Genomic DNA, 9,010 nt, shown 5'->3' on the forward strand with positions numbered 1-9,010 from the left:
TACAGGTTTACTATGCTGACCTCCCTTCCATTATTTATAGTCACTCCTAGCTCTCTCCTGTGCCGGTTACAGGTTTACTATGCTGACCTCCCTTCCATTATTTATAGTCACTCCTAGCTCTCTCCTGTGCCGGCTATAGGTTTACTAGGGGTTTGTCTCTATGTAAAGTCTTGTCTAAAGTCCACTTTAAGGGAGGATATTAGCGAAGGGAATGAGGATGTCGAGTCCATATGGGTTGAAATTCATGGAGGGAAAAATGGTAACAAAATTCTCATTGGGGTCTGTTACAAACCCCCAAATATAACAGAAAGCATGGAAAGTCTACTTCTAAAGCAGATAGATGAAGCTGCAACCCATAATGAGGTCCTGGTTATGGGGGACTTTAACTACCCGGATATTAACTGGGAAACAGAAACCTGTGAAACCCATAAAGGCAACAGGTTTCTGCTAATAACCAAGAAAAATTATCTTTCACAATTGGTGCAGAATCCAACCAGAGGAGCAGCACTTTTAGACCTAATACTATATAATAGACCTGACAGAATAACAAATCTGCAGGTGGTTGGGCATTTAGGAAATAGCGACCACAATATTGTGCAGTTTCACCTGTCTTTCACTAGGGGGACTTGTCAGGGAGTCACAAAAACATTGAACTTTAGGAAGGCAAAGTTTGAACAGCTTAGAGATGCCCTTAATCTGGTAGACTGGGACAATATCCTCAGAAATGAGAATACAGATAATAAATGGGAAATGTTTAAGAACATCCTAAATAGGCAGTGTAAGCGGTTTATACCTTGTGGGAATAAAAGGACTAGAAATAGGAAAAACCCAATGTGGCTAAACAAAGAAGTAAGACAGGCAATTAACAGTAAAAAGAAAGCGCACCATTGAAGCTCTAAAAAACTATAGGGAGAAAAATACTTTATCTAAAAAACTAATTAAAGCTGCCAAAAAGGAAACAGAGAAGCACATTGCTAAGGAGAGTAAAACTAATCCCAAACTGTTCTTCAACTATATCAATAGTAAAAGAATAAAAACTGAAAATGTAGGCCCCTTAAAAAATAGTGAGGAAAGAATGGTTGTAGATGACGAGGAAAAAGCTAACATATTAAACACCTTCTTCTCCACGGTATTCACGGTGGAAAATGAAATGCTAGGTGAAATCCCAAGAAACAATGAAAACCCTATATTAAGGGTCACCAATCTAACCCAAGAAGAGGTGCGAAACCGGCTAAATAAGATTAAAATAGATAAATCTCCGGGTCCGGATGGCATACACCCACGAGTACTAAGAGAACTAAGTAATGTAATAGATAAACCATTATTTCTTATTTTTAGTGACTATAGCGACAGGGTCTGTTCCGCAGGACTGGCGCATAGCAAATGTGGTGCCAATATTCAAAAAGGGCTCTAAAAGTGAACCTGGAAATTATAGGCCAGTAAGTCTAACCTCTATTGTTGGTAAAATATTTGAAGGGTTTCTGAGGGATGTTATTCTGGATTATCTCAATGAGAATAACTGTTTAACTCCATATCAGCATGGGTTTATGAGAAATCGCTCCTGTCAAACCAATCTAATCAGTTTTTATGAAGAGGTAAGCTATAGACTGGACCACGGTGAGTCATTGGACGTGGTATATCTCGATTTTTCCAAAGCGTTTGATACCGTGCCGCACAAGAGGTTGGTACACAAAATGAGAATGCTTGGTCTGGGGGAAAATGTGTGTAAATGGGTTAGTAACTGGCTTAGTGATAGAAAGCAGAGGGTGGTTATAAATGGTATAGTCTAACTGGGTCGCTGTGACAAGTGGGGTACCGCAGGGGTCAGTATTGGGACCTGTTCTCTTCAACATATTCATTAATGATCTGGTAGAAGGTTTACACAGTAAAATATCGATATTTGCAGATGATACAAAACTATGTAAAGCAGTTAATACAAGAGAAGATAGTATTCTGCTACAGATGGATCTGGATAAGTTGGAAACTTGGGCTGAAAGGTGGCAGATGAGGTTTAACAATGATAAATGTAAGGTTATACACATGGGAAGAGGGAATCAATATCACCATTACACACTGAACGGGAAACCACTGGGTAAATCTGACAGGGAGAAGGACTTGGGGATCCTAGTTAATGATAAACTTACCTGGAGCAGCCAGTGCCAGGCAGCAGCTGCCAAGGCAAACAGGATCATGGGGTGCATTAAAAGAGGTCTGGATACACATGATGAGAGCATTATACTGCCTCTGTACAAATCCCTAGTTAGACCGCAGATGGAGTACTGTGTCCAGTTTTGGGCACCGGTGCTCAGGAAGGATATAATGGAACTAGAGAGTACAAAGGAGGGCAACAAAATTAATAAAGGGGATGGGAGAACTACAATACCCAGATAGATTAGCGAAATTAGGATTATTTAGTCTAGAAAAAAGACGACTGAGGGGCGATCTAATAACCATGTATAAGTATATAAGGGGACAATACAAATATCTCGCTGAGGATCTGTTTATATCAAGGAAGGTGACGGGCACAAGGGGGCATTCTTTGCGTCTGGAGGAGAGAAGGTTTTTCCACCAACATAGAAGAGGATTCTTTACTGTTAGGGCAGTGAGAATCTGGAATTGCTTGCCTGAGGAGGTGGTGATGGCGAACTCAGTCGAGGGGTTCAAGAGAGGCCTGGATGTCTTCCTGGAGCAGAACAATATTGTATCATACAATTATTAGGTTCTGTAGAAGGACGTAGATCTGGGTATTTATTATGATGGAATATAGACTGAACTGGATGGACAAATGTCTTTTTTCGGCCTTACTAACTATGTTACTATGTTACTATGCTGACCTCCCTTCCATTTATAGTCACTCCTAGCTCTCCTCTGTGCCGGCTACAGGTTTAGTATGCCGACCTCCCTTCCATTATTTATAGTCACTCCTAGTTCTCTCCTGTGCCGGTTACAGGTTTACTATGCTGACCTCCCTTCTATTTTTTATAGTCACTCCTAGCTTTCTCCTGTGTCGGTTACAGGTTTACTATGCTGACCTCCCTTCCATTATTTATAGTCACTCCTAGCTTTCTCCTGTGCCGGTTACAGGTTTACTATGCTGACCTCCCTTCCATTATTTATAGTCACTCCTAGCTCTCTCCTATACCGCTTACAGATTTACTATGCTGACCTCCCTTCCATTATTTATAGTCACTCCTAGCTCTCTCCTGTGCCAGTTATAGGTTTACTATGCTGACCTCCCTTCCATTATTTATAGTCAATCCTAGCTCTCTCCTGTGTCGGTTACAGGTTTACTATGCTGACCTCCCTTCCATTATTTATAGTCACTCTTAGCTCTCTCCTGTGCCGGTTACAGGTTTACTATGCTGACCTCTCTTCCATTATTTATAGTCACTCCTAGCTCTCTCCTGTGTCGGTTACAGGTTTACTATGCTGACCTCCCTTCCATTATTTATAGTCACTCCTAGCTCTCTCCTGTGCCGGTTACATGTTTACTATGCTGACCTCCCTTCCATTATTTATAGTCACTCCTAGCTCTCTCCTGTGCCGGCTATAGGTTTACTATGCTGACCTCCCTTCCATTTATAGTCACTCCTAGCTCTCCTCTGTGCCGGCTACAGGTTTACTATGCTGACCTCCCTTCCATTATTTATAGTCACTCCTAGCTCTCTCCTGTGCCGGTTACAGGTTTACTATGCTGACCTCCCTTCTATTTTTTATAGTCACTCCTAGCTTTCTCCTGTGTCGGTTACAGGTTTACTATGCTGACCTCCCTTCCATTATTTATAGTCACTCCTAGCTTTCTCCTGTGCCGGTTACAGGTTTACTATGCTGACCTCCCTTCCATTATTTATAGTCACTCCTAGCTTTCTCCTGTGCCGGTTACAGGTTTACTATGCTGACCTCCCTTCCATTATTTATAGTCACTCCTAGCTCTCTCCTGTGCCAGTTATAGGTTTACTATGCTGACCTCCCTTCCATTATTTATAGTCAATCCTAGCTCTCTCCTGTGTCGGTTACAGGTTTACTATGCTGACCTCCCTTCCATTATTTATAGTCACTCCTAGCTCTCCCCTGTGCCGGTTACAGGTTTACTATGCTGACCTCCCTTCCATTATTTATAGTCACTACTAGCTCTCTCCTGTGTCGGTTACAGGTTTACTATGCTGACCTCCCTTCCATTATTTATAGTCACTCCTAGCTCTCTCCTGTGCCGCTTACAGGTTTACTATGCTGACCTCCCTTCCATTATTTATAGTCACTCCTAGCTCTCCTATACCGGTTACAGGTTTACTATGCTGACCTCCCTTCCATTATTTATAGTCACTCCTAGCTCTCCTATACCGGTTACAGGTTTACTATGCTGACCTCCTTTTCATTATTTATAGTCACTCTTAGCTCTCTCCTGTGCCGGTTACAGGTTTACTATGCTGACCTCCCTTCCATTATTTATAGTCACTCCTAGCTCTCTCCTGTGTCGGTTACAGGTTTACTATGCTGACCTCCCTTCCATTATTTATAGTCACTCCTAGCTCTCTCCTGTGCCTGTTACAGGTTTACTATTGTTACGTGTTACGGAACCACTCAGCACTCAGAATACGTTGTGCAGTGTTATGCATTTACAATTTGTTCCATGTGAGATGCATCAGCCCACAGGCTGCGCCCCTGGGCAGAGGGGACACGATACACCCTTCTGTCCTCCCCCCACCTTTGTAATTCCCACAGTAAATATCGGCAGGCTCCGGCCCCCTGCCGCTATTGTAATGTATGTCTGGCCTGCTGCTTTTTTATTGGCCTGCCCTCTGTATCTGTGTGATATATTCTGTGTCCTATGAATAAAGTGTTGTGAGACTGGAAATACGTGGAGAAGCAGTGATATTTTATATGCTCCCAGGTAACCAAGACATTCCAGCCAGCGTCCTTCATTCAGACTCCAGCCACAGCAGAGTAGACCTCCTGAAACACGGGGTGGTACTGAAAGATACCCCAGCTTGGTAGACCCCGTTACACTGGTGGCAGACAGCAGGATATGATACCCCTTCTACAGGAGGAAAGGAATGAATGGAAAACAACTACCAGAAGTTAAAGAGGACTACATTAAAAGATCTGGTGGAAGCCCGAGGGTTGATCGCCAGCAACAAAACAAGCGGATTTGATAGCCATCATGGAACACGACAGTGCAGCGCCCCCCAATGTGAACGTGGAGGAGACTGAATTCCAGAGGGAGGTAAAGAACAGACTGGCGTTCTATGGCCCAAACCCTGAAGTAGAGATCATTTGAGAGGTGATGGCTGATGTGAGTACTGATCTGAAGGAAAAGATGGCCGAGTGGACCAGGATAGAGCTAGCCAAGATGAAGATGGCAGAGCGGAGATAGGAGAGTCAGCGAGCAAGGGGAGCTCTGGCCTCCGACCAGGTACCTTCAACAGTAAGCCACAAAAAGATCCAGTATAATGCCTTCTGACAGTTTGGGGAGGCAGAGGAAGACATTGATGGCTTTCTGCAGGACTTTGAGCGGCAGTGTGCCCTTCATCAAGTGAAGCTGGAGGAAAGGGTTAAGATTTTGGCCAGCAAGCTGACAGGCCGGGCAGCGGACGCCTATCGCACAGTACCTGATGAGGACTGTATGGACTATGAGCGGATCAAAGAAGTGATCTTGGCCTGCTTTGCGCTGACACCAGAGGCATACTGCCAAAATTTCAGGGAGTTATAGATCCCTCGATGGGACATCCGGAATATATAATTCTTTTATCTCTAGCCTCGATCGGTGCCAATATATATCACCTTGAAAGAACAATAGAAGCTCAGGCTTTCTATGCCAGTTTTAACCAGTACCAAGTGGGAATGAGTGGGGTAGGGAGACATGTCTGACTGCAACATAGAGCTATATAAATTCGTGAGGGATGAGGGAACTTAGGGGTTTTGGGTTACACACTCAGAGTGGGAAAGGGGGGGGGGGGGGTCTTTTTAGGCCCAAAGATTGTGTCTGAAAGCCATGGAACTTTTAGGTAGACACTCAAACATGGCATATTCCCATTATTGTGACACCTGGTGTCGGACTGTGTGTATATATCCCAGGTGTCGGGGGAAAAGGTGTGCAGCCCCGATGTCAAGGGGGGCCGCGTGCGGCCTCGGGGGGCGGGGCGTGTGGAGCCCCGGGGGGCGGGGCGTGTGGAGCCCCGGGGGGCGGGGCGTGTGGAGCCCCGGGGGGCGGGGCGTGTGGAGCCCCGGGGGGCGGGGCGTGTGGAGCCCCGGGGGGCGGGGCGTGTGGAGCCCCGGGGGGCGGGGCGTGTGGAGCCCCGGTGTCGGGGGGTATATGTCTCCAGTGTCGGGGTGTGTGTAGCCCCAGTGTCGGGGTGTGGCCCCGGTGTCACGGTGTGTGTGTAGCCCCCGGGGTCGGGGTGTATGTAGCCCCGGGGTCGGGGTGTATGTAGCCCCGGGGTCGGGGTGTATGTAGCCCCGGGGTCGGGGTGTATGTAGCCCCGGGGTCAGGGGGTGTGTAGCCCCGGGGTCGGGGGGTATATGTCTCCGGTGTCGGTGCGTGTAGCCCCAGTGTCGGGGGTATATGTCTCCGGTGTCGGTGCGTGTAGCCCCGGGGGTATAGGTCTCCGGTGTCGGGGTGCGTGTAGCCCCGGGGTCGGGGGTATATGTCTCCGGTGTCGGGGGTGTGTAGCCCCGGGGTCGGGGGTATAGTTCTCCGGTGTCGGGGTGTGTGTAGCCCCGGGGTCGGGGGTATATGTCTCCGGTGTCGGGGTGTGTGTAGCCCCAGGGTCGGGGGTATATGTCTCCGGTGTCGGGGTGTGTGTAGCCCCGGGGTCGGGGGTATATGTCTCCGGTGTCGGGGTGTGTGGAGCCCCGGTGTCGGGGGGTATATGTCTCCAGTGTCGGGGTGTGTGTAGCCCCAGTGTCGGGGTGTGGCCCCGGTGTCACGGTGTGTGTGTAGCCCCCGGGGTCGGGGTGTATGTAGCCCCGGGGTCGGGGTGTATGTAGCCCCGGGGTCGGGGTGTATGTAGCCCCGGGGTCAGGGGGTGTGTAGCCCCGGTGTCGGGGGGTATATGTCTCCGGTGTCGGTGCGTGTAGCCCCAGTGTCGGGGGTATATGTCTCCGGTGTCGGTGCGTGTAGCCCCGGGGGTATAGGTCTCCGGTGTCGGGGTGCGTGTAGCCCCGGGGTCGGGGGTATATGTCTCCGGTGTCGGGGGTGTGTAGCCCCGGGGTCGGGGGTATAGGTCTCCGGTGTCGGGGTGTGTAGCCCCGGGGTCGGGGGTATAGGTCTCCGGTGTCGGGGTGTGTGTAGCCCCGGGGTCGGGGGTATATGTCTCCGGTGTCGGGGTGTGTGTAGCCCCGGGGTCGGGGGTATATGTCTCCGGTGTCGGGGTGTGTGTAGCCCCGGGGTCGGGGGTATATGTCTCCGGTGTCGGGGTGTGTGTAGCCCCGGGGTCGGGGGTATATGTCTCCGGTGTCGGGGCGTGTGTAGCCCCGGGGTCGGGGGTATATGTCTCCGGTGTCGGGGCGTGTGTAGCCCCGGGGTCGGGGGTATATGTCTCCGGTGTCGGGGCGTGTGGAGCCCCGGGGGGCGGGGCGTGTGGAGCCCCGGGGGGCGGGGCGTGTGGAGCCCCGGGGGGCGGGGCGTGTGGAGCCCCGGGGGGCGGGGCGTGTGGAGCCCCGGGGGGCGGGGCGTGTGGAGCCCCGGGGGGCGGGGCGTGTGGAGCCCCGGTGTCGGGGGGTATATGTCTCCAGTGTCGGGGTGTGTGTAGCCCCAGTGTCGGGGTGTGGCCCCGGTGTCACGGTGTGTGTGTAGCCCCCGGGGTCGGGGTGTATGTAGCCCCGGGGTCGGGGTGTATGTAGCCCCGGGGTCGGGGTGTATGTAGCCCCGGGGTCAGGGGGTGTGTAGCCCCGGTGTCGGGGGGTATATGTCTCCGGTGTCGGTGCGCGTAGCCCCAGTGTCGGGGGTATATGTCTCCGGTGTCGGTGCGTGTAGCCCCGGGGGTATAGGTCTCCGGTGTCGGGGTGCGTGTAGCCCCGGGGTCGGGGGTATATGTCTCCGGTGTCGGGGGTGTGTAGCCCCGAGGTCGGGGGTATAGATCTCCGGTGTCGGGGTGTGTAGCCCCGGGGTCGGGGGTATATGTCTCCGGTGTCGGGGTGTGTGTAGCCCCGGGGTCGGGGGTATATGTCTCCGGTGTCGGGGTGTGTGTAGCCCCGGGGTCGGGGGTATATGTCTCCGGTGTCGGTGCGTGTAGCCCCGGGGTCGGGGGTATATGTCTCCGGTGTCGGTGCGTGTAGCCCCGGGGTCGGGGGTATATGTCTCCGGTGTCGGTGCGTGTAGCCCCGGGGTCGGGGGTATATGTCTCCGGTGTCGGGGTGTGTGTAGCCCCGGGGTCGGGGGTATGTCTCCGGTGTCGGGGTGTGTGTAGCCCCGGGGTCGGGGGTATATGTCTCCGGTGTCGGGGTGCGTGTAGCCCCGGGATCGGGGGTATATGTCTCCGGTGTCGGGGTGCGTGTAGCCCCAGTGTCGGGGGTATATGTCTCCGGTGTCGGGGTGCGTGTAGCCCCAGTGTCGGGGGTATATGTCTCCGGTGTCGGGGTGCGTGTAGCCCCGGGGTCGGGGGTATATGTCTCCGGTGTCGGGGTGTGTGTAGCCCCGGGGTCGGGGGTATATGTCTCCGGTGTCGGTGTGTGTAGCCCCGGGGTCGGGGGTATATATCTCCGGTGTCGGTGTGTGTAGCCCCGGGGTCGGGGGTATATGTCTCCGGTGTCGGTGTGTGTAGCCCCGGGGTCGGGGGTATATGTCTCCGGTGTCGGTGTGTGTGTAGCCCCGGGGTCGGGGGTATATGTCTCCGGTGTCGGTGTGTAGCCCCGGGGTCGGGGGTATAGATCTCCGGTGTCGGGGTGTGTGTAGCCCCGGGGTCGGGGGTATAGTTCTCCGGTGTCGGGGGTGTGTAGCCCCGGGGTCATAGGTCTCCGGTGTCGGTGTGTGTAGCCCCGGGGTCGGGGGTATAGGTCTCCGGTGTCGGTG

The sequence above is a fragment of the Ranitomeya imitator genome, chromosome 9 (assembly GCF_032444005.1).
Source record: "Ranitomeya imitator isolate aRanImi1 chromosome 9, aRanImi1.pri, whole genome shotgun sequence".
NCBI classification, from domain to species: Eukaryota; Metazoa; Chordata; class Amphibia; order Anura; family Dendrobatidae; genus Ranitomeya; species Ranitomeya imitator.